General features: G+C 30.9%; 1 protein-coding gene across 4 annotated transcripts in view; it reads right to left on the minus strand.

The window, feature by feature from the left end:
- The window catches only part of Lpin (phosphatidate phosphatase LPIN), a 231,327-nt gene that overhangs the window by 152,311 nt on the left and 53,585 nt on the right, over nucleotides 1-25,431 (minus strand). The window contains exon 1 of one of the 4 annotated variants that reach the window (XM_075353935.1): nucleotides 14,680-14,946. The exons of the other annotated variants lie outside the window; for them this stretch is intronic. The gene's annotated coding sequence lies outside the window, so the exon portion shown is untranslated. Of the gene's footprint in view, nucleotides 1-14,679; nucleotides 14,947-25,431 lie in introns of those variants that run through there. 4 annotated transcript variants of the gene reach the window in all.

The following is a 25,431-nucleotide window of genomic DNA, read 5'->3' on the forward strand; positions in this document are numbered from 1 at the left end:
GGTAAAAGGGAAGTAGAAGAAAATGGAAAAAAGGGGAAAAGGAAATGGAAGGTAAAGAGAAAAAACTAAAAGGAGAAAGGGGAAAGAGGAAGGAAGAAAGGCAAATAGGGGAAAGATAAACGGGAACGGAAATGGGGAAACGGGGAAAGGGAATAAGGTAAAAGGAAAATTGGGAAGTGAAAAGGGGAAAAGGCGAAGGCGAAGGGGAAAAGGGAAAGGTTAAATTTTGTGAAGTTCTGTAACGTTCATTTTGTTAATGATTTATCAAGCATCAATTATGTTCATTTAATTTATATATATATTCAAATCTAGCAATAACGAAGCATTTCCGGGTCTTATAGCATTTCCGGACCAGTGCTAACATATATATATATATATATATGTATATATAAAAGTTTATATAAACTTTTGAAACGAACCACGACCACGAAACCACTGACAGTGGTTTCGTGGTCTGGGGGATGTGAAACGTGAATATATGTCGAAATTTTCCGGAAGTCTAATCATGATACCCATTACAGTAGGGTAATCTTTCTTATGAAATCTACCAAAAAAAAAAAAATTGTAAAATAATTCAAAATTCGAAATTTGAGTACACATTCAACGGGATGCAGAAAATTCAAGGTCTTTTATTTTTATTTTATTGAGTAATAATTAAAATGTCGTCGATAAAGTAATATTGTTTCTATATATAAAAAAGAGTATTATTTTTTTTTTTTTTTTTACTAAATTGGTTTAGAAAAAAAGAGTTTTCTAAAATGAGTCATTAATTTATTTAAACGATAGTGGAAGTATGATTACGTCCTTTCACGTAAGTCAAATTATTGTGTAGAGACATACAAAAGCAGTTCTGGTTTGATAGAATTAGATATTGTCATTTTTTTTTAAATAAGAGACTTTCGTTTTAGCAATGATTGCGCAATATAGTACAAATACTGTACTGTTTCTAGTGGTTATAAAACGAAGTACAGTCGTGCTAACAATACGACAACTGTTCGTTCCTATAAGAAGAAATCAATACAGAAGGCAGAATATTTATTTGGCATTCAACTTTTGTTTCTTTTTAGAACAAAAAGGATAAATAATTTATTACTTTTTTATTTATTTGTCTTTGTTTTTTTTACAACATTAATTTAATACTTAATTAAAATATCAAGGACTGTAAAATTAAAAATATAAATTTAATAAAACTGCATAATTTTAATTTTCAATCTAATAATTTAACAGAACTATGAATGCATATATCCACTACGACTTTTATTGTTATTTTAAAATATTCCACAAGTACCGTTATTATTATGTAGATTTCATAAGAAAACTACCTATTGTAATGGGTACCATGATTCGATTTCCCGAAAATTTCGAGTTATATCCCACAGATCCAAAATCCAGTCAGCTCAAAAGTTTATATATATATTTTCACTTTCTTGTAGACACGATAACTGCCGTAATTTTGCGCCAATCGCGTTCAAATTGATACATAAAATATAACGATCCAAAATCTCGGCCAAGTTCATTAAAAGGGCAAAATCGAAGCATGGGGTGGAAATGGGGGTCTTTTTTGAAGAAAAAAAAACAACAAAATATCGCTATAACTTTATATTAAGTAAAATATCGAATTCGTTTAAAGTTCCTACTATTCTTTAGATAAGGATCTAAAACTTATCTAAGTAAAGTTTTTTGATATCGAAAAAATGGGGGTTTCGAAGACAAAAAACTATTATACCTCTGTTAATAGACACAGAAAGTAATCGTTAGTCCTCTAGACTTCTGTCTGAAACAATGTTTAAGAGACACAATAGGAAAAACAACATTTTAAACGATATGAATTTTTTCCATTATTTTAACGAGTAGAATAGATAATGAAAGTCCCGGGAGAACTTCGTGACACTCCTTATAAATTGGTTTCCTTAGAATTTCTCCCGCCACCACCCGATTCGATCGCCCTAAAGCATAAGATCGAATGTCTGTGCCACTTTATTACCTCTTGTGTAAACATTTTTTTTTTTTGAATGATGAAAATTGATATAACGAAATTTTAATTAGAAATTTAACTCTAGAAATTGATACTAACGAATCGGGGTTCTCCGGTAGTGATCGGTACATTACGGTGCCTATTTTTCGGTTATGGTTCATTCTTTTTTGAAGAAAAACTATCACATAAATAAATTTTTAAAAAATGTTAAAATACCACTGTTAAATTAAACGCAGTAAAATGTATAAAAAAATTGTAGGACAGTAACTCACAATGAATTTGACCACAAATTAAAAATTGATGTTTCTGCCAATTTTTTTTTGTTCGTGTTTGCACCTCACATTTTAAGCCATTCATCACGCGTATGAAAAAATTGACAAAGCATCAAATTTTAACTTGAAGCTATGACTTTCACATAATCTTACATATCAACATGAAAGCTTGTTTTGAAATCCATTCCGAGATACCGTATTAAAATTATTTTTTACCTTTTCATCCGTTTAAGTGGTGTTTTAACAATTATTTTTACATATTTTTTTATTTTCTACTTTTTAGTCTTCATAAGTTAATATTTAACAGCTGCTCTAGCGGACAGATTTGAGTGTATTAGCGAAAGAATGGATCGATACGTTATACGGTAGGTGAGTGCAGTCAAAACATAGGCCTAAACGATTTAATTTTCGGATAACCGAGATCCGGTCGATCAAAAGTATACCTGATGCGTTAAATAGTTAGCGTTCGACCTGTTGATACATACGCCGTTTGAATCGTGAAAATCAGACGAGCGGTTTCCGAGATATTGCGGTAGCACCCAATCGCACCTCCTTCCCAATTTCCGAAGGGCGCTCCGGGGACACTTGAAAATATTATCATAAAACGGGTACCACTGGGAGCGCATAAAATTGATGATAGGGGGGGGGGTCGAAACATTTTTTCAGGGGGGTAGGATCGACCGTTTTCAAGATATTTGCGATTTTCGTCCGAAAATTCGGATTCCGTTGAAAAGTACTAAATTTTCTTAAAACTTCGATATATATATAGTAATATAAGAACTACACACCTGATCACCACGAGAAATGAACTAACGAATTGGGATTTTCCGCTAGTTATCGGAACATATCAGACTTCAAAAAAAGTGTTATAGTTATGATACCAAAGAAAGCAGGGGCAGATAAATGCGAAGAATACAGAACAATTAGTTTAACTAGTCATGCATCAAAAATCTTAACTAGAATTTTATACAGAATTGAGAGGAGAGTGGAAGAAGTGTTAGGAGAAGACCAATTTGGTTTCAGGAAAAGTATAGGGACAAGGGAAGCAATTTTAGGCCTCAGATTAATAGTAGAAGGAAGATTAAAGAAAAACAAACCGACATACTTGGCGTTTATAGACCTAGAAAAGGCTTTCGATAACGTAGACTGGAATAAAATGATCAGCATTTTAAAAAAATTAGGGTTCAAATACAGAGATAGAAGAACAATTGCTAACATGTACAGGAACCAAACAGCAACAACAACAATTGAAGAACATAAGAAAGAAGCCCTAATAAGAAAGGGAGTCCGACAAGGATGTTCCCTATCTCCGTTACTTTTTAATCTTTACATGGAACTAGCAGTTAATGATGTTAAAGAACAATTTAGATTCGGAGTAACAGTACAAGGTGAAAAGATAAAGATGCTACGATTTGCTGATGATATAGTAATTCTAGCCGAGAGTAAAAAGGATTTAGAAGAAACAATGAACGGCATAGATGAAGTCCTACGCAAAAACTATCGCGTGAAAATAAACAAGAACAAAACAAAAGTAATGAAATGTAGTAGAAATAACAAAGATGGGCCCCTGAATGTGAAAATAGGAGGAGAAAAGATTATGGAGGTAGAAGAATTTTGTTATTTGGGAAGTAAAATTACTAAAGATGGACGAAGCAGGAGCAATATAAAATGCCGAATAGAGCAAGCGAAACGAGCCTTCAGTAAGAAATATAATTTGTTTACATCAAAAATGAATTTAAATGTCAGGAAAAGATTTTTGAAAGTGTATGTTTGGAGTGTCGCTTTACATGGAAGTGAAACTTGGACGATCGGAGTATCTGAGAAGAAAAGATTAGAAGCTTTTGAAATGCGGGGCTATAGGAGAATGTTAAAAATCAGACGGGTGGATAAAGTGACAAATGAAGAGGTATTGCGGCAAATAGATGAAGAAAGAAGCATTTGGAAAAATATAATTAAAAGAAGAGACAGACTTATAGGCCACTTACTAAGGCATCCTGGAATAGTCGCTTTAATATTGGAAGGACAGGTAGAAGGGAAAAATTGTGTAGGCAGGCCACGTTTGGAGTATGTACAACAAATTGTTGGGGATGTAGGATGTAGAGGGTATACTGAAATGAAACGACTAGCACTAGATAGGGAATCTTGGAGAGCTGCATCAAACCAGTCAAATGACTGAAGACAAAAAAAAAATCGGAACATTCCGGTGCAAAATTAAGGGGAACACACACACAGACACACGTACAAATGTCGTTTAATAGGTTAGGATTTTACAATAAATGTACTCGGAGAAACTCGAACAAATTTTAAACCAATTTACATCTGTCTACCCTGCTAGCGAATCGGTTCTTATTATTGCCAAAACAAAAATAACAATGGTAGAAAATATAGTTTTGTTGTTTTGAACTTCTGTTACTCTCCTAATGAGCTTAGCTCAATGGTTCTAACCGTGAGTCAAAGAGTAAGAATGTTGATAAAAAAAAGAAACATATTTATTACAAAACATAATTGTTTAAACTTAACGACATATTCAACCATTACGAAAAAACGAATAAACATATTTAAAAAAAGAAAAAATACAATAGAATTGCTACAAAATGAACAAACTGTTATCTCCATAACTGAATTTCTTGCCAAGTTAAAACAACAAATAAATATATTAAGCATGTGGGTTGTTTATTTCTTTGCCAAATTTATTTATAACTGCGATGAGAAAAACAGTAAACTGAAGTAACATTTAGTAATACATAACATGTAACATTTAAAATTCACACTTTTATTAATATTACAGCTGGTAATATGTTTTTAAAATATAACAATTCTTTAGAATTTCTACAAAGGATAAACATTTATACTGTAAACTGATAATGATTTAAATAAATAGTTTCCTCAGATACGTTGGCAAAGACTGTAAAAAGCAAAGATGAGATTCTCGAGAGATATAACAAAATATACAAGGCCGGACAAATTAAGATATAAGGTAGGTAGTGAACTCTTTTTTTAACAATAAAATTAATGAATATGAACAATCGGTCAAGCCAAAAAAAAAGGAATACCGGTTAATTTTTTTTTTTTAATTTCGCAATTATGCAAATCTGGACTTCACCCGCAATGACCTGTTACTTAGGAGGAAAATATACCTGTTGAGCAATATATCAGGTTAGTGTAATGGTGAACGTACCTTCCCGTTTATAATGATTACAGTCGGAAGTTCCAGCGTTCAAGTCCTGGAACAGGAAATTTTTTTTTTATACTAGATCCTGGATACCGGTGTTCTTTGGTGGTTGGGTTTTAATTAAAACCACACATCTCAAGAATGGTCGAACTGAGACTGTACAAGACTACACTTAAATTACACTCATACATATCATGCTCTAAAGTAATACCTGAACGGTAATTCCCAGAGGCTAAACAGGAAAAAAGAAAAAGAAGTAGACCAAAGAGGAAAATAAAGTATGTAAGTAAAGTCGTAAAGAATTATATAAAAAAAAAATATTCTACTCTTAGTAAAATTTTGAAGCACAAAACTAATTGGACCATATTTCTCCACTCTACGACCAAATATAACTAAAATTAAATGGTATTAACAACCAAATTCAGAAATAATCATAAAAATATTTTTAACCAGTCTGAAGATATCAAATAAAATGACAGCTTACAAAAAAAATCTGATGTGGACACCACTTGACTACCTTGTACGCCTATTAAATTACATTTACAAATTTTTTGTTGCACTTCATTTAAAATTATTTAATTTAAAAGTGAGATATGATCCTCCGATTCTTTAATAGGATGTGTAGTTACACAATTCCTAAAATATTAATTTTTATTAACATAAAATATTTATAAAATTATTAATTCAACAATTTTACATGAAATATTAGGATAAGTAAAATTCCTTTATTACTCGTATTACTACATCAGTATAATTTGTGAGTTGCTGATTAACAAAAGTTTCAGATTTCTGTTGTGTCATATAAATAAAAGTTAATAATAATTAAACTATTCCGTTTAGTGAACTCCTGTATACTGGCTACTAATGTTAATATTGTCCTTAAGATGTAAAATATTCAGTTTTTATTATTAGATTATTTGGTGAATAATCAAAAATGAAAAAGAAACAATCATACAGGAAAAAGAAAGATATCAGGAATAAATATATCTCAAAAAGAAGACAAGAAGATGAATATGAAAAGGAAGAAAATGTTAACAACAACAGAAGATTAAAAAAATTAAGAGAAGATGATAAATATAAAGAGGAAGAAATTTTGAAAACTAGAGAACGTGTACATAAATTAAGATCAAAAGAATTATATCAAACCAAAGAGCGATTAAATGTTTGGCAACAAAAACAAATAAATGAAATGATGATCAAATTCGACTTACGGAGAATATTGTCCGACAATATCAGAGGAATAATGAACTAAAAGAAAAGAATTTTTTGCAATTTATTAAAGATCGAGCATGTATGCCTCAGTGTATGTGTAGTTCTTGTGAGGGTCTACTTTTCAATCACTCTGTACTTAACTTTAATGTAGATAAAATTAAACAGAAATTAAAATAGAAAATCCAAAAATAATATGATTCTAAATTATAATTTTCAATTAGTATTAAATAATCAGATATTTCACCAAATCTATTACATATGCACATATGTAATAATGCCTATTAAATTACACATATACATATTTAAAAGTACATAAAATTTTATTTCACTAATAACTTCTGATTTTTTTTATTGTTATTAATGAATAATTATTTATTGTAAATTTTTTTTTACAATCATGGGTTAATAATTATAAATAAATCAATGTATTTAAACTTAAAAAAAATGAAAAAAAAAAAATGGAGATAAAATCTGATTCAAACTGATGTGCCTTCCCCTTGTAAGATCCAAATATTTTATTAATTAAAATTTTATTTGGCTATAACTCTGGAACCGATGAAAATAAGTATCACTTACAATATATCATTGAAAAGCTCTCGGTGAGGGCTTATTACTACAATTAAGAAAAAGTCCAACATCCAAATTTTCTTTTGGATTTTGTGCTTTCTTGGACACTTTTGGTTCACTTGATTGCAATCAAAAAGGGAGGTGCAAAACTAGATGTTACAACAGTCCTAAATCCAAAATACAACGGCTAATCGTTTTTGAGTTATGTGAGATACGTACATACGTATGTACAGATGTCAAGCCGCAATATGCACAATGCTGGTCCATCGTCACTGGCAAGGGAAAGAAAAAGTCACGGCGAAACTAGTCAAAATAGATTCAGCGATGGTCCAAATGTTTATTTCTGTTGAAATCTGAAATTTTTCACAATCACAATACTTCCTTTACTTCGTACAAGGAGGTAAAAAGCAAAAAAAATCAGCCTTAATAACCTGAATCCTCCAACTCTTTATCTAATTGCTTAAATACATAACTAAAGAGTCATACTGTTGTAAACTAATCATTAAATTATTACAAGAACATAATGTAATTCCAGAAATGGCAAGAAAAAACTTTTTTCTCTCACCCCTTTAAGGGGGTTTGAATAAAACTGAACACCACTTATACCTTAGGACATAAAATATCTTAATACCGTCCAATTAAATTTGTAAAAGTTTTACCTACACTTTGAATAAAATTTTTTTGGTCTGTATATCCTTGTCCCATGATCAACTATGACCAAAATTAACTGGCATAAATGCTCCATATACAGAAATCGTGTCAAATTTCATCCAAATCAATTCAAGGCTGGAGATATAAAAAAAAAAAAACAGTTCAACATACATATACAACCCGAACAAAGGGAATTTTCATTTTGTGGCAGATCGTTTGTTGTTTGGTGTTTCAGATTTTGTTGTTAGTTCATAAACAAACAAAATTTGTTGTATTTGTGCTTTTATAACTCATTGTCAATTAGTTTTTGGTGATCTTGTGAGTTTCTGTAATAAGTTTGTTATTCGTTTCTAGATAATACAATGGATATACCCCAACAAAAGCGGTCAAAAATTGTTGCTTTGTTCCAAAACAAACAAATGACTCGAAGACAGATTGCCAGTGAGTGTAGTGTGGGGTTAGGTACTATAAATGAATCGTGAAAAGATTTAGGGAAGCAGGTTCCATCTCTCCAAAGAGAAAAGGAAAATGTGGATGGAAAAAGAAAATCACGCCTGCACAGGATCGATTATTAATAAGAAAAAGCAAAATCAATTCACAATTGTCAACTTAGAGGACTTGAAAACCTGTGGAACTAATGTTTCTATGACATTTCGTAAAAGATTGTTGGCAGTGAGAATGATTGCTCAGAAACCTAAAAAGAAGCAGTTACTGACAAAATTATGAAATCAAAAAGACTTCAACGAGCAAAGGAACATAAAGAATGGGCTATTGAGTCGTAAAAAGGTTTTTTCAGACAAGACTCGTTTCTCTGTCCAAGGAGAGAGAGTACCTTACGCTTGTAACTCAGCAGATGAGAAGGCACTATACCAGCACACCTGCAACAAGCTCCCAAACACCCAGCCAAAAAGATGTTTTACACATGAAGGGCCAGGAGCACTTATGTCTGTGACGAGATGATAAAATCAGACCGATACATTAACATATACCAAAGATAAATAATCCCGCTATGCAGAAGAATCCGGAACTCATTTTCCATCAGGACCTTGTTCCATGTCACATATCTAAGAAAGCAAAAGAGTTCTTCGGAAACCAAAAAATTTGAATGCTCTCGTGGCCAGGGAACTCCCCTGACCTGAATCCCATTGAAAATTCATGGGCCACGCTAAAAAGAAAACTTGGAAAAATGAACTGTAGCACAAAAACTGACCTTTTTAGTTCAGTAATACAGGTTTGGTTTCAAGGTGAAGAAATCAAAAATAATTGTTCTACCTTAGTGGAATCAATGCCAAAAACGATTAATGAGATAAAAAAATGAGGGCACATAACCTATTAAATTTGAATAAGTTTGACTATTAAACATTTTTTCTTTTAAAAATAAAATTTTCTGCTAGAAATACTCTGTTCAGATTAATCTGTTCACCAATGTATTAATGATTTGTTTTTTCCCTCAAATTACACATAATAGAGCTACAAATCTAAGAATTAAATATCATTATTCTCAGAAATATATGCTTCTGTGAAAACAAACGTTTTACAAATATCTGTAAAACAGTTAACACTTTTAATAAAAATATCTGTCCATAACACCTTCACTAGGCATAACTTACACACACAAAATATTTTTTATTTGCAGCCTATCCAATATGATACTTATAAGATAACTTATCCATAAAACTTAATGGTCAACTAGTTACACAGATTTTCCAATTTTCGGAAAATATAGGTCCTTTCAGGCAAAGCCGGTAAGGCTGTACTCTACTAAAAAAAAGTGGTGAAAAAATAAAACATATTTTCCAATTTTCCATACTTTAAAGTATGTTGAATTCAAATATATATTTCTTTCTTATTTAAGATCATTAGAAGTGGTCGTAAATTAAATTTTAAAACGTCGACGATGTCGAATCAAAAATTTTGTCATATTGCGAAAAAAATGTTATTTTTTGAATTTGAAATAATTCGTCTTTGAAACGTTGTAAAAAGTGCATTAGACTTGTTTAAAAGCTTAAAATTCCCGCTTTTTATACATTTTTAACTCACTAGAAGCAGCACTGGACCTATGTAATTTTTTGCTTAAATGAAAACATATGTTCAGTTTACAGTATTGATAAATATTTACATACATTAATGGTTGTTAGTGCGAAAATCGATGTTTTTCTTATAAAATTAATTAGAATTCCTTGTGTTTTACAGTAATAGTGTTTTAAAATGATATTCCAGAGAAAATAACTATGTAAGTCCTAGTTCATTAGTTGTATTTGAGGTTAGGTCTGTAAATTATCAATAATTTTATTTCTACTTATTTATCATTTCCTGCATGTTATTAAATATTTAAAATGCCAAAAGTAAAAAAAACTACTATATTTAAAAGGGCTAAAACCCAGAATGCTACACAAAAGCTGCCAGTCCAAAGTTTTGCATACTAATAAAATAAGTTGCAAATAGATGAATCAAAAGCAGGTTCTTCAAATTTAACTAAGTAATCCTTGTTATTACAACAAATAAACTACATTCAAATGAACGAGTAGGACCATCAAATGAATCTCTTAATATTAGACCTAGCTAAGTAGTTGAGAACTTCAGAGACTTGCAGACCTCACCTATTTCTGATGTCACACAAAATACACCAGAGATGACCAAAGAAAAAAAAAAGAATGGAGCTTTCAGCACGTAGACCAAGAAACAAGAAGAAAGCTAAGGTTTGAGAAGTTAAAAAAAAGGAAGGAAAGAAGGAATTACATATGGTGCTGGGCAATTCTACAAGTGTAAGTTTATTTTCAATTTTCCAAATTTATTTTTTTCATGTTTTGCCATAAATAAATTCTTATAACTTTTTCTACGAGAGATATCTACGCGATTTTTTTTTAAATTTGTTAAGAATAATCTGCTCCTACATCTGTAGTATGGATAAGCCTATGTAGAAACAAAAAATTTATTATAAAATCTTTAGTTTTAACCAATGATAAAAAAAATGTCATTTCTAAAAAAAAAGGTTATAAAATTGTTAAAAAGATAGTCAAAATGTTTCTGTACTACGTAATATAGAGCATTATTTCATGCATAAACAATGTACTTGTACCTCACAAATTTCATAAGTTACAAGATATTTTGTAACGTTCCGTTTTCTTACCGCCATCCTTATATTAGGGGTTGTGATTATTACATTAAAATAAATATTACATAGAATGATTAGTATTTTTTTATATTTATTATAATATTTAAGTAAGCCACTTACATTCATTAAATAAAAAAAAGATGTTTTGAGTATAACACTTAAAAATTCTATCTTAAGTAAAAGATGACCTTTACAGCAGGCATGGATGCATGTGTACAAACAAATTTATGTTTTTTTTCCAAAATTAACCATATTGCATCCAAAACTAAGTCTCTAAATCACTGCTAGTACTAGCATATGAATTCATGAAGAACCTTAAGACTAATTTAATTTGTGGGCATATCCTCAAGAATTATTTTTAGAAATCATGTACTCATAATTATTTCTATCAAAAAATCTTCACTTCCTAATGAAAAAGGTGATTACTTTTTTAAAAAATTTCTTGCATTTTTATTCTGTGTAGAAGTGTAACATTTGTTTGCGTGTTGCCCAGGCTAGGTAAGGGAAAATAAATCAATATTACAAAGCAATGCATTTCTCTGATTTTGTAAATTTCGACTACTATTTCTAAAGCAGCTTTTAAGTACCTTGTATGTAAACATGTATTTTAATGGAAGAATTTTTTTGCATAAATTAAAACCTGTATTGCGTTCTTATACTGTATAATTAAATTCAATAAATGTTTTTTTTTGACAACTGTTGGATCTATGTTTAATTAATTCAAAGATATACTATACTAATCCATACTCAAACCTGTTAAATAACAAAGCAAAGTATAATATAAGCAATGTAAATTCCATTACATATATTTTTTAAAAGTTATATTTTGGATGTTCAACTTAAATATAATATATATATATATGTTTTGTTTTTTTTTAATTAACCCCTTGATCAAATATAACCCCTCAAAATACTTTTTATTTAATATCAATGCTTACACTGCCGAATTGAATTTGCTGACACATTTATATTTAACAGAGTTTATAAGATTTTTCCCTTTCATTAATTTTAGTTTGTTTTTCCATCATTTTATACTTCTCTTTTGTTTTATTCAAAGATTTTTCTCTATTTAAAAAAAAAAAATCTAAATTTATTTATTTTCTTATTGATCATTTTAAATTTCCAAATTAATTCTATTTCATTTTTAATCTTTTTCTTTTTTTTTTTTGAGTGTAGCTTGTTTTGTTGTATATTCAATTCACTCTACTGTTGTCAAACAGTAGATTATTTAAAATTTTCTTTTAAGTTGTATTATTTTTAGTTTATTTCTTTTATTTATTGAAAAATCTTTTCTTTTTTTTTTACTGTAATGTGTTTTCTTTTGTGCACATTTATTTTATATAGCTGTAGAGGTTAACTACAACCCATTTTACTTTTTGATTTTGGTAATAAAGACAATAAATTATCAAATCTTTCCAATAATTCAGCCTAATTATCATAATCTCTCAAAATCAGGCAAAACAAGATTAAAAGAAAATCATATGTAAAAATAATATTGAAATTTCTATTAAATAATTTTACAATAACTCTTTGGTTCAATCCCTAGTAAAAGTTTAAAATTAATTAACATTTCAAGTAAATTATTTTACATTTATTAGGTTAACCAATTTAAGAATTCATGAAGTTGAATTCTCTAGTTTCCCTCCAACAAAAAAATCAGTTTTTTTATTTCAAATATTTTTTATATTACTACTTTTCTATTATATTGAAATAAACATAGGTTATAGCATTTGACTATTTTAAAATTTATGTGATTATCCACTTGCATTACAAGATAAAATAAATAAGACAAATTAGAATTAATGTGACCTTGAGCGTTATCAATGTCACTTTATGAAGGGCAGCAACCATTTCATTATGGTGTTATTTAATTCTGATTATTTTGTTCACGTCAATTATATAATTTAAACAATATGTAATAAAGTTTGAATAAATAATAGAATACATTTATTATACAATTATAATTACGTAGTGTATTTAAAAATTATATACTCTTCTTGAATAAAGATGACCTTTGCATTTATTCTATTATGTTAAGTTACACGACAAAAATAATAATTTCATTGTTAAGTAATGTAAACACTGAAGTTTGTTAGACCCATTCATAAACTATTAATTGATTAGATTTACAACAGACATTTCCAGTTTATTCAGGTTGAATCCAGTTGACTGAAGATAGTTTATTTATGAAATACTGTTCTATTATAAAAGATAATACAGCAGAAAAATCATAGATATATATATAACTATTTTAAAATATTTATGAAAGAAATAAAATTTCATTACACAAAACCTGGAAAAGATAAGATTTTTTATGACAAATTAACCCTAAGTAAAAATTGAGAAAAAATAATAAGCTTGTTTGTTTTTACAACCAAAAACATATTTACATCCAGAAGAAAAAGTTAATATAGTATCAAGAAAGAGCAAAATGATTAATCATAAACTTCTTAATTTCAATCTTAAACGGGTAAATATGTATGTCAGGCACGTCTAATATTTATTAATAAATTAAATAATTTAAGAACAAAGAAAATTATTTTGTTTCAAACTTTGCAACTCACTGAAAGTTAGAAAGGAATTCAAATCATTATAGTATTCTTTGATACATTAACAAAAATACGTGTTTTATTTATTTAAAGAAAAAAGTATGTGTATATATATATATATAAATATAAAGTGTAATTTTAAATTACAATAATTATTATTAGAAAAACAATTTAGATCAAATAATAATGAACACTGCTTACATTTTTGTTACATAATTTTAGAAGTTTATTGAACAAAAATTGGGTGGTAAAATATAAGGAAAAAATTAAAATTAAAGGCCTAGGTTTGAATTTTACTTAAAATTTTTCTTTTCAACACGTATAAGATATATTGTGCTGATCTCAGTCACAGAGTGATAGCATCTCGGCCTTTCATCCCAGATTTGAATCCCGATCAGGCATGGCATTTTCACACACTACAAATTTCCATTCTAATAGGACAAAATGACTAAAACAGTCCATTCCTGTCATCTCAAAAAAATTTAATGGTTAAATCATCAGATTTACTAACCTGGACTGTATCAGTTAGATTAGGCAGTATAGTTTCTTTCCAACAGAAATTTGCTTATACCATTTACAAAAGCAGCTACTTAGCTTTTATTAGTTAAAAACGATCTATTTATTACAGAAGCATCAGAATGAATTTTTTGATGCTAGATGAATGTTTTAGCATTCGATAAAATACAAGGCTGACTTGGAATTTCAAACCCAAAACCTATACGATCACTTCCGCTCTGCTATGAAGTGGTATAACATATATTTTAGGTTAGGTTAGTATAAGAGGCATGAAAGTTGTTTACAATTTTACCGTGATCAGTTATTTCATTCTGTTAAGTTAAAAGTCATTCTAACAAAACAAATCATCAATTAAAAAAACTACTGCAATAATTTAAGTTATCATAAGGAATCTGTACTGTTTAAGATGAAGTAATAATCATTTTTTTAAATACTCTAAAAATATCAAAAACCTATCTACTCGTTGAGTATAACCAGTAATTCAGTTTACGTCTCAATCTAATTGCAGTACATGTTAACAAGAAAATTTAATTTTTGATTATTTATAATCTATTAATAAAGTGTAAAACATTAAGATTTTTCTTCATATTAATCTGAAATATCTAGAAAATTAATTTTTTTAAGATAAATAAATTGAAACAAACACTTACATTAGTTTTTTCAGCCGAAATAAATTATCCTTCACCACTACACCGAACAATACTGATACATTTTGTTCAGTTAGTCGAAAAAAAAAACGAAACAAAAAACTACTGATTCGGTCAGTTAACTATAATTATATAATTAACAAATAATTAATGACACAACACCCTGCAGTACACCACTATTGTAATATTAAAATATTAGTCTGTATAGAGCAGCTGTGTTGACGTACGTACGGGACAAATTACAACGTTGAACTAACTCGCCGCGTGCAGTTCAGATGATTAAATCGTTATAGACCTTGAATGACGCGCCTCTACCCCACTAGCCAATTAAAAATCTCATTTCATCAAACACACCTTGTTTACTCTCCAATAGGAAGTAATATTATTCTCTTGCGTAAATGCCAACTCAGATGTAAACAAAATCATCACAACATGTTGATCTCGTATTATATTCGTAGCCGAACAACCGACTGCTTAAAATATTGTAGTAAACATCACGCCACTGAACCCGTGACGTATTTGTTTATATGTACTACAAAACATATTTCGTCTTATAAAAAAAAATAACATTTTTAATGATAGTATTTATCATTAAAACAAAATAATTTCTTAGAAACTGTTTTGTTTGCGGTAAGTTATTCCTGGAAATCATATTTTTCATCTACGCTGCAATTTACTGTGTTTACTGGAATTAATTAAGTATGTGTAGCTTAATGCAGAGTACATTTCAGTTTCTCCAAAATTGAGTTCATTAAAAATTAAATTAGGTTTTTAGTTTCCTGTACATATTGCTATCAATCATTCGCTCTGAACTGCTCTTAACATTCTAGTTCACTCCAATAAATGGTCCCACGGAAATGATTAATTATATACGACTACCACTTGTAGACCGATTTCACTTCACTGTACCTTATATTACTCGTGTTTTAATAGTAGTGTAATACATCATTATTTTTTTTAAAGATATAAAATACTGCATCCATCACTGAGCAACAACAAGAAAGAATCTGGCGCAAATAGAAATCGACTGGATTCCTACTTGTGTAAATTTTTGTGTAAACAGACGTAAAAGGGGCAGTGGCGATTCGTAGCTAAAATTAGTTGAGGTGCTGTTCCAGAAAATGTTTTTCTAGGCCTTTTCAAGGCCATGGTTAAAATTTTCTGTAAAATAAAAGAACCGAAGAAAATTGAATCAAATAGAATAGCTGGAAGCAGGGATAATAATCTAATTCTACACGTTCAAAAATATGGTACACGGTTTTTAAGCGCAATGCACTATTCGGTTTAACCGAATAAATAATAAAATGTCAATTCACATGAAATATTTTTGTATTATTAGATAATAACTAAATAAAATGTCTGCTTAAAAACATTGTAGTCCAACGGAGCTTAATTTAAATTTCTATGTACACAGAAACAAATACGTATTTTTTTTTCAGTCATTTGACTGGTTTGTTGCAGCTCTCCCAGATTCCCTATCTAGTGTTAGTCGTGGCATTTTAGTATACCCCCTACGTCCTACATCTCTTAACAATTTGTTTTACATATTCTAATACTAAAAACTATCATCTGTATTGGCATTTTATTATTTATTCGGTTAAAGAGAATACGGTTTTTAAACACATTTCGCTTAAAAACCGTGTACCGTATCCTTGAATGGGATAAAGTGTAGAATTTTTATTATCCTGTTTCCAGCTGTTCTATTTGATTATTTTTTTTTTTTTTTGGTTCTTTTATTTTACAGTAAACGAATAAAGTTATTAATTTTTTTTGTTGCTAATTAAAACATGAAAAATAATCTTACTTTGTTGTTTATAATAATCCGTAATTAAAGTAGACTATATCAACTTATAAACTGCGCACCGCAATATAAGTAACGCGTAAACAAAATACTTGTTAATAATTAATTCTTCCTAGAATTGTAAAACAACAAAAAGTTTCAAAAACAACTTGTAATTAAACCATTGTACGCGTCCTTTTATTTTAAAAATTAGTTCATATTAGATCATTTCCGTTACGTATTCAGCCATTTTTTTTTTTAATTTCCTACATTTTTAATTCTACTTCTTTTGTTTCTTTTATCCGATTATTATAATTAGATAATATAATTTAAATATTATAGTACATTTAACGTCACTAGTAAAACAGACAAAATAATTATAATCTTCGGGTCAACGTATCCAAACAAATTTTAGATATTAATGGTTAATTTATACACTGGATAAAGCCTACGGATGTTTCCTCTCTTTGTGTTGTGTATGTGTGTGTGTGTGTATGTATATAAATATATATATGTGTGTGTGTGTGTGTGTGTTTGTGCGCGTGCGTATTGTTTTGTTAAACATTTCTCTAATGTAATCACTACATTTACCATATGTTCGTTTGGGTACATAGATTGGATATGAATAGAGAGCACTTGTTCAAAATTTAAGGAGTGCCTAGCGCAGAGCCTTAATCGTATGCACTGGTTTTTAAAACAACCTTCTACGAGGCTACCACCGAAGTATTTGGGATGCGGTTTCGAGCCGGGCCAGCATCGGAGCGGAACGGTGATCACAATAAAGCGGATCCAAATTTCGTTCATTTGCCCATCTCCCGTCTGCGGAAGAATCTCGCGATGGAAGCATGGCAGCTGGAATGGGATGCCACGACTAAAGGAAGATCCTTGTATAAGTATATACATGATCTGCGGGGGGGGGGGAATGATATGCGTCAAGCTCGTTTTTAAGGGCAACGGGTGCCCACGTGCTCACCAACCATGTCGGTTCCGTCTTGCAGCTGATGAGCTGCATTCAAATGAACACCTGATGTTTGACTGCCCTGCTCTTGATGGTGGGGGGGGGGGGCAGAGACCGGACCACCCTGGTACTTAGTGGTTAAGAGGAAAATTGGCCACTCACAGGCGAGTCAGTGTGGCAAGAGCCGCATTGTTGGACCGTGTGAGAGTTCCTTGATGCGGTTGCTTTGTTCAACCGACATCAGTAGTTTACTTAAGGGAAAGACTCCTAACGCACTGCTGTGGGAAGCTAATCTTGAGATATATGGCTGACCACCGGCCAATTTGGGCTCCAAGCGCGTTAATATGGTGGAAAGGTTCTTTCTGGCATTCAGCGACCTAGGCGTGACAGCGAATTGGTGTCTAGATAAAGTAAATTTTAATTTATGGATGTCATATATATTTTTAGTAGTTGACGGGGTGCGCCTACCCATTTTAGTAAATATATGACAGGTGAGCGGTTGGGACACGTAAGCCGGTGGTGTTTGGCACCACGCGCTTAGTCCTCTCACGTTGTTATGTAAGCTCTAGGAGCTATTTAGGATACTGGTCGCTAAACTGTTTCGAGGCTCAGTAGCCGTTTGTGGCACAGACATTCGGTATTATGCTTTAGGGTAACCGAATGGGGTGGTGGCGGGAGAAATGTCAAGCATACCGGTATATTCCCATGTAAATATTGATTCCAGTAATAATGATATTAAAATTTCACTGCTATGATATTAATTATAGCTGTGTTCCTAGCTTCGCACGGATTATCACTTACCTCGAGTCCAAATATTGCTACAGATTCGTAAAAATGTTATTGTTGAAGTTGATGTTCAGGGAAAAATATTATTGGGGGACGAATTTTTTGTGTGATCCTAATTGATCGGTTAAGTAGTTTTTTAATTTTAGTTTTGAAAACTTCCCGTCCCAAATTTAGTGAAACGGAGATCTGATGAGTTCAAAATATACGAATCGACAGTTTATGTTGTACTTCAAACATTTACCAAAATAAAAACTGATATAGACATGACTTCCTTGTACGCCTATTAAATTATATATACACATTTTTAAAAGTACTTAAAATTTTATTTCATTAATTACTTCTGATATTTTTTCATATTTTTTTTTTTATTGTTATTATTGAATTATTATTTGTCGTAAATTATATTGTAGAATCAGAGGTTAATAATTATTAATAAATCAATATATTTAAATTAATAAAAAAAAGGAGATGAAGTCTGATTCGAACCGATGTGCCTTCTTGTAAGATTAAAATATTTCATTAATTAAAATTTTATTTGGCTATAACTCTAGAACCGATGAAAATAAGTACTGATATATCGTTTAAAAGCTCTCAATGAGGGCTTATTACTGCACTAAAGAAAAAGTCCAAAATCCAAATTCTTTTGGAGTTTGTGGTTTTTTTTTTTTGGTTCAGTCGATTGCAATCAAAAGGGGAGGTGCACAACTAGTCTAGTTACAACAGTCTTAAATCCAAAGTATCAACATCCTACGGCTAATAGTTTTAGAGGTATGCGAGATAAATACATACGTACGTCACGCCGTAACTAGTCAAAATGGATTCATGGATGGTCAAAATGGATATTTCCGTTGAAATATGAAAACCGAATTTTTTTGCGATTAAAATACTTCCTTGTATGATTACAAGGGAGTAAATAAGATCGATCGATCCGAGAACTTTCAAATTTTAAAAGTTCTCAGTTTTTGAATTCCTGGAATTATTTTTGAGTTTTTTTAATCGCTTTAAACGCAACCGGGGTTAAGATAGAACCTTCTTGTGAGTCTATCAAATTGGGTTGAGAGGTTCAGTTGTAATGATCTAACAGACAGGTAGATATTAATTCTAATTAATAGATTGCCCTTACAACGCCGTGTGATTTTAATAGAAACCTAACAGTGCGGCTCGTGTATTGGCACTGTGGAACTGCAGCACCCCTATTTCCACTAGGGATTATCGATAATATTTAATATAAGGAGTCCTTCTTTTCTTGAATTCTTTCTTTATACTTGTACAATATATAATCGTTTAAGCTTAATGTCAAAAGCAATCCGCCAGTTTATGAAAAAGATACATAAATCATTCTAACTGTGCGCTTAACAGGCCCACGGCGTGATTTTTGGCTGTTGTGTGCATGCGCATATAGGAAGCTGCACGCGAGGCTGTGAGGGAGGGAGAGAGAGCATTGGCGCTCCCGCAGTGCCGACTCTGGCGTGCTGGTGGAAGGTAGTTTTTTTACTCTGCGTGTGTACGGAACGTTCCTTGTTCGTTCCCTTTTCTGGATTAGTCGGTGGAAGGAATATGAAAGCCGTTTAGTTGTTTTTTCAGTACTGTAAAAGTTTTACATTTCGTATCTGTGTTTAGTCGGTCCGGTGGTGAACGGATCTTCGCAAATCAGCTGATTTCGAAGTCGAGAGTTCCAACGTTCAAATCCTAGTATAGCCAGTTACTTTTATACGGATTTGAATACTAGATCGTGGATAATGGTGTCTTTGGTGGTTGGGTTTCAATTAACCACACATCTCAGGAATGATCGAACTGAGACTGTAAAAGACCACACTTCATTTACATTCATACATGTCATCATCTGAAGTAAACTTGACGGTGATTCCCGGAAGATAAACTGGAAAAAAAAACAAAAAATCTTACAATCGCAAGACCTCCTATATCTGGGGTGTCCCACGCGTAACAAATAATGTTCCAAACAGAATAAACGTATTATGTAATATTTACGAAATAGGGGAAGTTCCGTCAGACTTTAAAATGAGTATCATAGTCATGATACCAAAGAAAGCAGGAGCAGATAAATGTGAAGAATACAGAACAATTAGTTTAACTAGTCATGCATCAAAAATCTTAACTAGAATTTTATACAGAAGAATTGAGAGGAGAGTGGAGAAAGTGTTTAGGAGCAGACCAATTTGGTTTCAGGAAAAGTATGGGGACAAGGGAAGCAATTTTAGGCCTCAGATTAATAGTAGAAGGAAGATTAAAGAAAAACAAACCAACATACTTGGCGTTTATAGATAACGTAGACTGGAATAAAATGTTCAGCATTTAAAAAAATTAGGGTTCAAATACAGAGATAGAAGAACAATTGCTAACATGTACAGGAACCAAACAGCAACAGTAATAATTGAAGAACATAAGAAAGAAGCCTTAATAAGAAAGGGATGTAATAAGGGCCGTAATAAAGGCAAGGATGAAAGGCCGTAATAAGGGCAAGGATGTTCCCTATCTCTGTTACTTTTTAATCTTTACACAGAACTAGCAATTAATGATGTTAAAGAACAATTTAGATCCGGAGTAACAGTACAAGGTGAAAAGATAAAGATGCTACGATTTTCCGATGATATAGTAATTCTAGCCGAGAGTAAAAAGGATTTAGAAGAAACAATGAACGGCACAGATGAAGTCCTACGCAAGAACTATCGCGTGAAAATAAACAAGAACAAAACAAAAGTAATGAAATGTAGTAGAAATAACAAAGATGGACCACTGAATGTGAAAATAGGAGGAGAAAAGATTATGGAGGTAGAAGAATTTTGTTATTTGGGAAGTACAATTACTAAAGATGGACGAAGCAGGAGCTATATAAAATGCCGAATAGCACAAGCTAAACGAGCCTTCAGTCAGAAATATAACTTTATTACATCAAAATTGAATTTAAACGTCAGGAAAAGATTTTTGAAAGTATATTTTTGGAGCGTCGCTTTATATGGAAGTGAAACTTGGACGATCGGAGCACAAAAGAAAAGATTAGAAGCTTTTGAAATGTGGTGCCATAGGAGAATTTTAAAAATCAGGTGGGTGGATAAAGTGACAAATTAAGAGGTGTTGCGGCAAATTGATGAAGAAAGAAGCATTTGGAAAAAATATAGTTAAAAAATGAGAGGTCACATATTAAGGCACCCTGGAATAGTCGCTTTAACATTGAAGGCACAGGTAAAAGGGAAAAATTGTGTAGGCAGGCCACGTTTGGAATATGTAAAACAAATTGTTAGGGATGTAGGATGTAGGGGGGTACACCGAAATGAAACGATTGGCACTAGATAGGGAATCTTGGAGAGCAACATCAAACCAGTCAAATGACTGAAGACAAAAAAAATTACAATAAATATGAAGATTTTTTTTTTTTTTATTACTAATTAAGGAAAACATTTAAATTTAAAAAAAAATCTTGTTTATCTATGTTTGTATTAACAGCAGTTATATTTTTAAATAATATACTAAACAGGACCCTTCATTCAACAAGTTTTCAACAATGTTAAAAAAAAAAGAAAAGTCAAGTAATTTTGAAGTAAATATTTAAAAGCACTTGAGAAAATGACATTTGTAGCTGCTCGTTGATAAGTTATGTGGTGTAACATAACATATGTAGGTGTATTTATAGAATATCATTTCCTTTATACTAATATTAATACTTAAAATGTTTACTCAGTTCATTTGCGTGTTAAGTTGTACATTCTAATCTGTTTACACATTGAACAAATGTTTTTTGAACGATAATAAAAATATGGAATAACAAATAAAAGTAAATGATAAATAACAAATCGTAAACTTGTTATTTATCGCGCGTGTAACTACACGCGCTGTTTACCACAGTCGTTAAAATTCCAATATTTAAGATTTATTTTAGAAAATTATTAATTCTGTATTTTATTTTATATTTATCTTCTTTTTTTTATATATTTTCTTTTAAGTAAAAAAATATGATGTGAACATCACGTGACTTCGTTGTACGCCTATTAATTTGCATATACACATTTTTAAAAGTACATATAATTTTATTTCATTAATAACTTCCGATATTTTTTCATGTTTTTTTTATTGAATTATTATTTATCGTAAATTATATTGTAGAATCAGAGGTTAATAATTATTAATAGTTCAATATATTTAAATTAAAAAAAGGTAAAAAATAAATTTAAAAAAAGGAGATGAAGTCGGATTTGAACCGATGTGTTTTCCCCTTGTAAGATTCAAATATATCATTAATTAAAATTTTATTTGGCTATAACTCTGGAACCGAATAAAATAAGCACAATTTATGAATATCGTTGAAAAGCTCTCAATGAGGGCTTATTTCTGCAGTCAAGAAAAAATCTTAAATTCAGTTGGTTTTTTTGAACACTTTTGGTTCACTCGATTGCAATCAAAAGGGAGATGTACAACAACTAGATGTTACAAGTGTCCTAAATCCAAAATTTCAACATCCTACGACTAATCGTTTTTTTTAATTATGCTAGATACATACGTACTTACAGGCGTCTCGCCGAAACTAGTCAAAATGGATTCAGGGATGGTCAAAATGTGTATTTCCGTTGAAATATGAAAAACGAAATTTTTCGTGATCATAATACTTACAAAGAAGTAAATTCCATAATATCAACCAATAAATTTTTACTTTCCTGTCTAGATAGCGCTGTAGCAGAGCTATAACTGTAGAAGGGAAAGTACATAAATGGTTTTTACCGGATCTTGACGTTTTGACACCTAAGGAACTCGAAATCCCGGATGGAAACATTACGCGTGTTAATGTTCTATGTGCGCGCGCGCAAGAGAGAGAGAAAGTGCGTGAGCGTGTCGTTCTGTTACACTCCCCCTCTCCCTCCTATCGCTCTCTCTCTCTACATATATATATATATATATATATATAGTAGATAGCTAGATAGTAGATAGGGACAGCGAGAATCTCGTTAATCCATTCATGCGCGTCACTAATTGGATGACGAGGCATTTGGCTACCCTGCTGACACCCCAAGCACAAGGCAAGGGAGCCAGGACTTCCCCCGAATTTACCCCGTAACAGGGAAGGGTCTATGCATTTTTGAGAAAAGGTTTTCATACAAAAAATGTAGAGGACATTCTCCTCTACAATTAATGTGTTTGAAGTTATGCCGTACAATTTGAAATTGAATCACTAGGTGGTTGTAAAAAACGTTGTAAACGAGTAGACCGGTTTCGAACACGTGCCCAATCCACAACATTTTCATACTTTCACAAGCTACAGCTCCAAAACGGTAAGTCGTACAAGAAAATTGTTTAAATAAAAGTCTGTTTTTTTTTTAGATTAATAACTTTACCAAATGCAATACAGACGAAAAACAATTTTTTCCGGTGAAAAAAACACGTTTTTTACAACTTCAGTGCCACCTAGTGTTTCAATTTCAAATTATACGGCATAACTTCAAAGTAATTAATTGTAGAGGAGAATTTCCTCTATATTTTTTGTTTGTAAAACTTTTCTCTAAAATGGATAGATTCAGAGAAAAACGCATTTCAAAAACTTTTTGAGTTTTTCAAAAATCTATGGGAGGGGATGTTAAAAATCTGGAGTTAAGCTTCCCTCATCACCCAAAACGCATGGAAAAAACATCAATCGGTAGGTAAGGATTTTCAAATAAAAATACAAATTGACTGTACTAGTTACTAATATGGCATTATGTTGATGTCATTGTGGTATTTTTTTTTTTTTGTTGTTGGTATTTCCTTTTTTAGCTGACCAGAATTATCGTTGTAAATGATTTATTAATCTTTCTATTTTATCACCTGAACCTACGCAAATATAAAATTAACATACGCGTATGTATACTCATTCTAAAATATTACAATTTATTAAATTGTTATATAAACTTTATTAGTTAATATATTAATCACACTTGCCCATAATATAAATGAATGTAGGTTGATATCGTAAATTTTCTTCTTTTTTTTTTTTTTTCTTTCTTTTGTAACAGTTAAAAAGTATTATTTCACATAGACGTCAACGAATCATTCAACGAACGTCAGATTTCTTTTTAATGAATTCAACCCCGCAACGTGGAAATTTTTTAAATAATGGAATATAAATTTTTATATCGATTTGGAGTGAAAAAATAATTTTAAATGTTTATGAGTCATAGTTTTATTTTTATTTATTATTTATGAATATACAGAAGATCTTAAAATGGATATCTTCGGGTTTTAATGTTACTTTATATATTTTTAAATTATTTTCATTAATTTAATCCGGAGGTCCCGGGTTCGAATCCCGGTCAAGCATGACATTTTTCATACGGTAAAAAATTCATTATAATCCATCGGTAAATGTGAGCGGGTATAAACCTGTTGTTACTATACAATAAAATAAATGATCTTTTTCTGATTCGGGGTTTTTTTTTTGGCTTAATATCACCGTATAAGCGTTAATTTAAAATTTCCATTCAGATCGATGTACGGTTTTAACCACAGTTTTTATTTAAATTCTTGATTTATATGAATATTTGTGTTCCCGAAAAATTTCAGTTTTCAGATTTCAACGGAAATATCCATTTTTATTATCCCTGAATCCATTTCGACTAGTTTCGGCGTTATGTATGTACGTTTGTATATCGTATAACTCAAAAACGATTAGTCGTAGGATGACATTTTGGATTTAGGACTTTTAACATCTAGTTGTGCATCTTCCCTTTTGATTGCAATCGAATGGACCGAAAGTGTCATAAAAAAGCCCGAAATTCACAAAACATTTGGATTTCGGGTTTTTTTCTTAACTGTAGTAATAAGTCCTCATTTAGAACGTTTCAACGATAAGCGGTACTTATTTTCATCGGTTCCAAAGTTAGGACCAAATAAAATTTTAATTAATGAAATATTTTGATCTTATATAAATGGAAGTTAAATCGGTTCGAATGAGATTTCATCTCCCTTCTTTTATAGATAGATTTTATAACAAAGCTACCTATTATTGTAATGGGTACCATGATTCGACTTACGGATTTTCAACATCGCGTTTCACTTCCCCCACATCACAAAACCAGCGTCAGTTCAAACGTTTATATATATATTTAAATTTCTTGTGGACACGATAAATGCCGTAATTTTGCACCAATCAATTTAAAATTGTTCCTTAAAAATAATTCGCCCCAAAATCTCGGTCCAGTTCGTTAACGTTCAAAATCGGAACATGGGAGTGGAAATGGGGGCTTTTTTG

The sequence above is a fragment of the Lycorma delicatula genome, chromosome 1 (genome assembly GCF_047948215.1).
Source record: "Lycorma delicatula isolate Av1 chromosome 1, ASM4794821v1, whole genome shotgun sequence".
Taxonomy (NCBI): domain Eukaryota; kingdom Metazoa; phylum Arthropoda; class Insecta; order Hemiptera; family Fulgoridae; genus Lycorma; species Lycorma delicatula.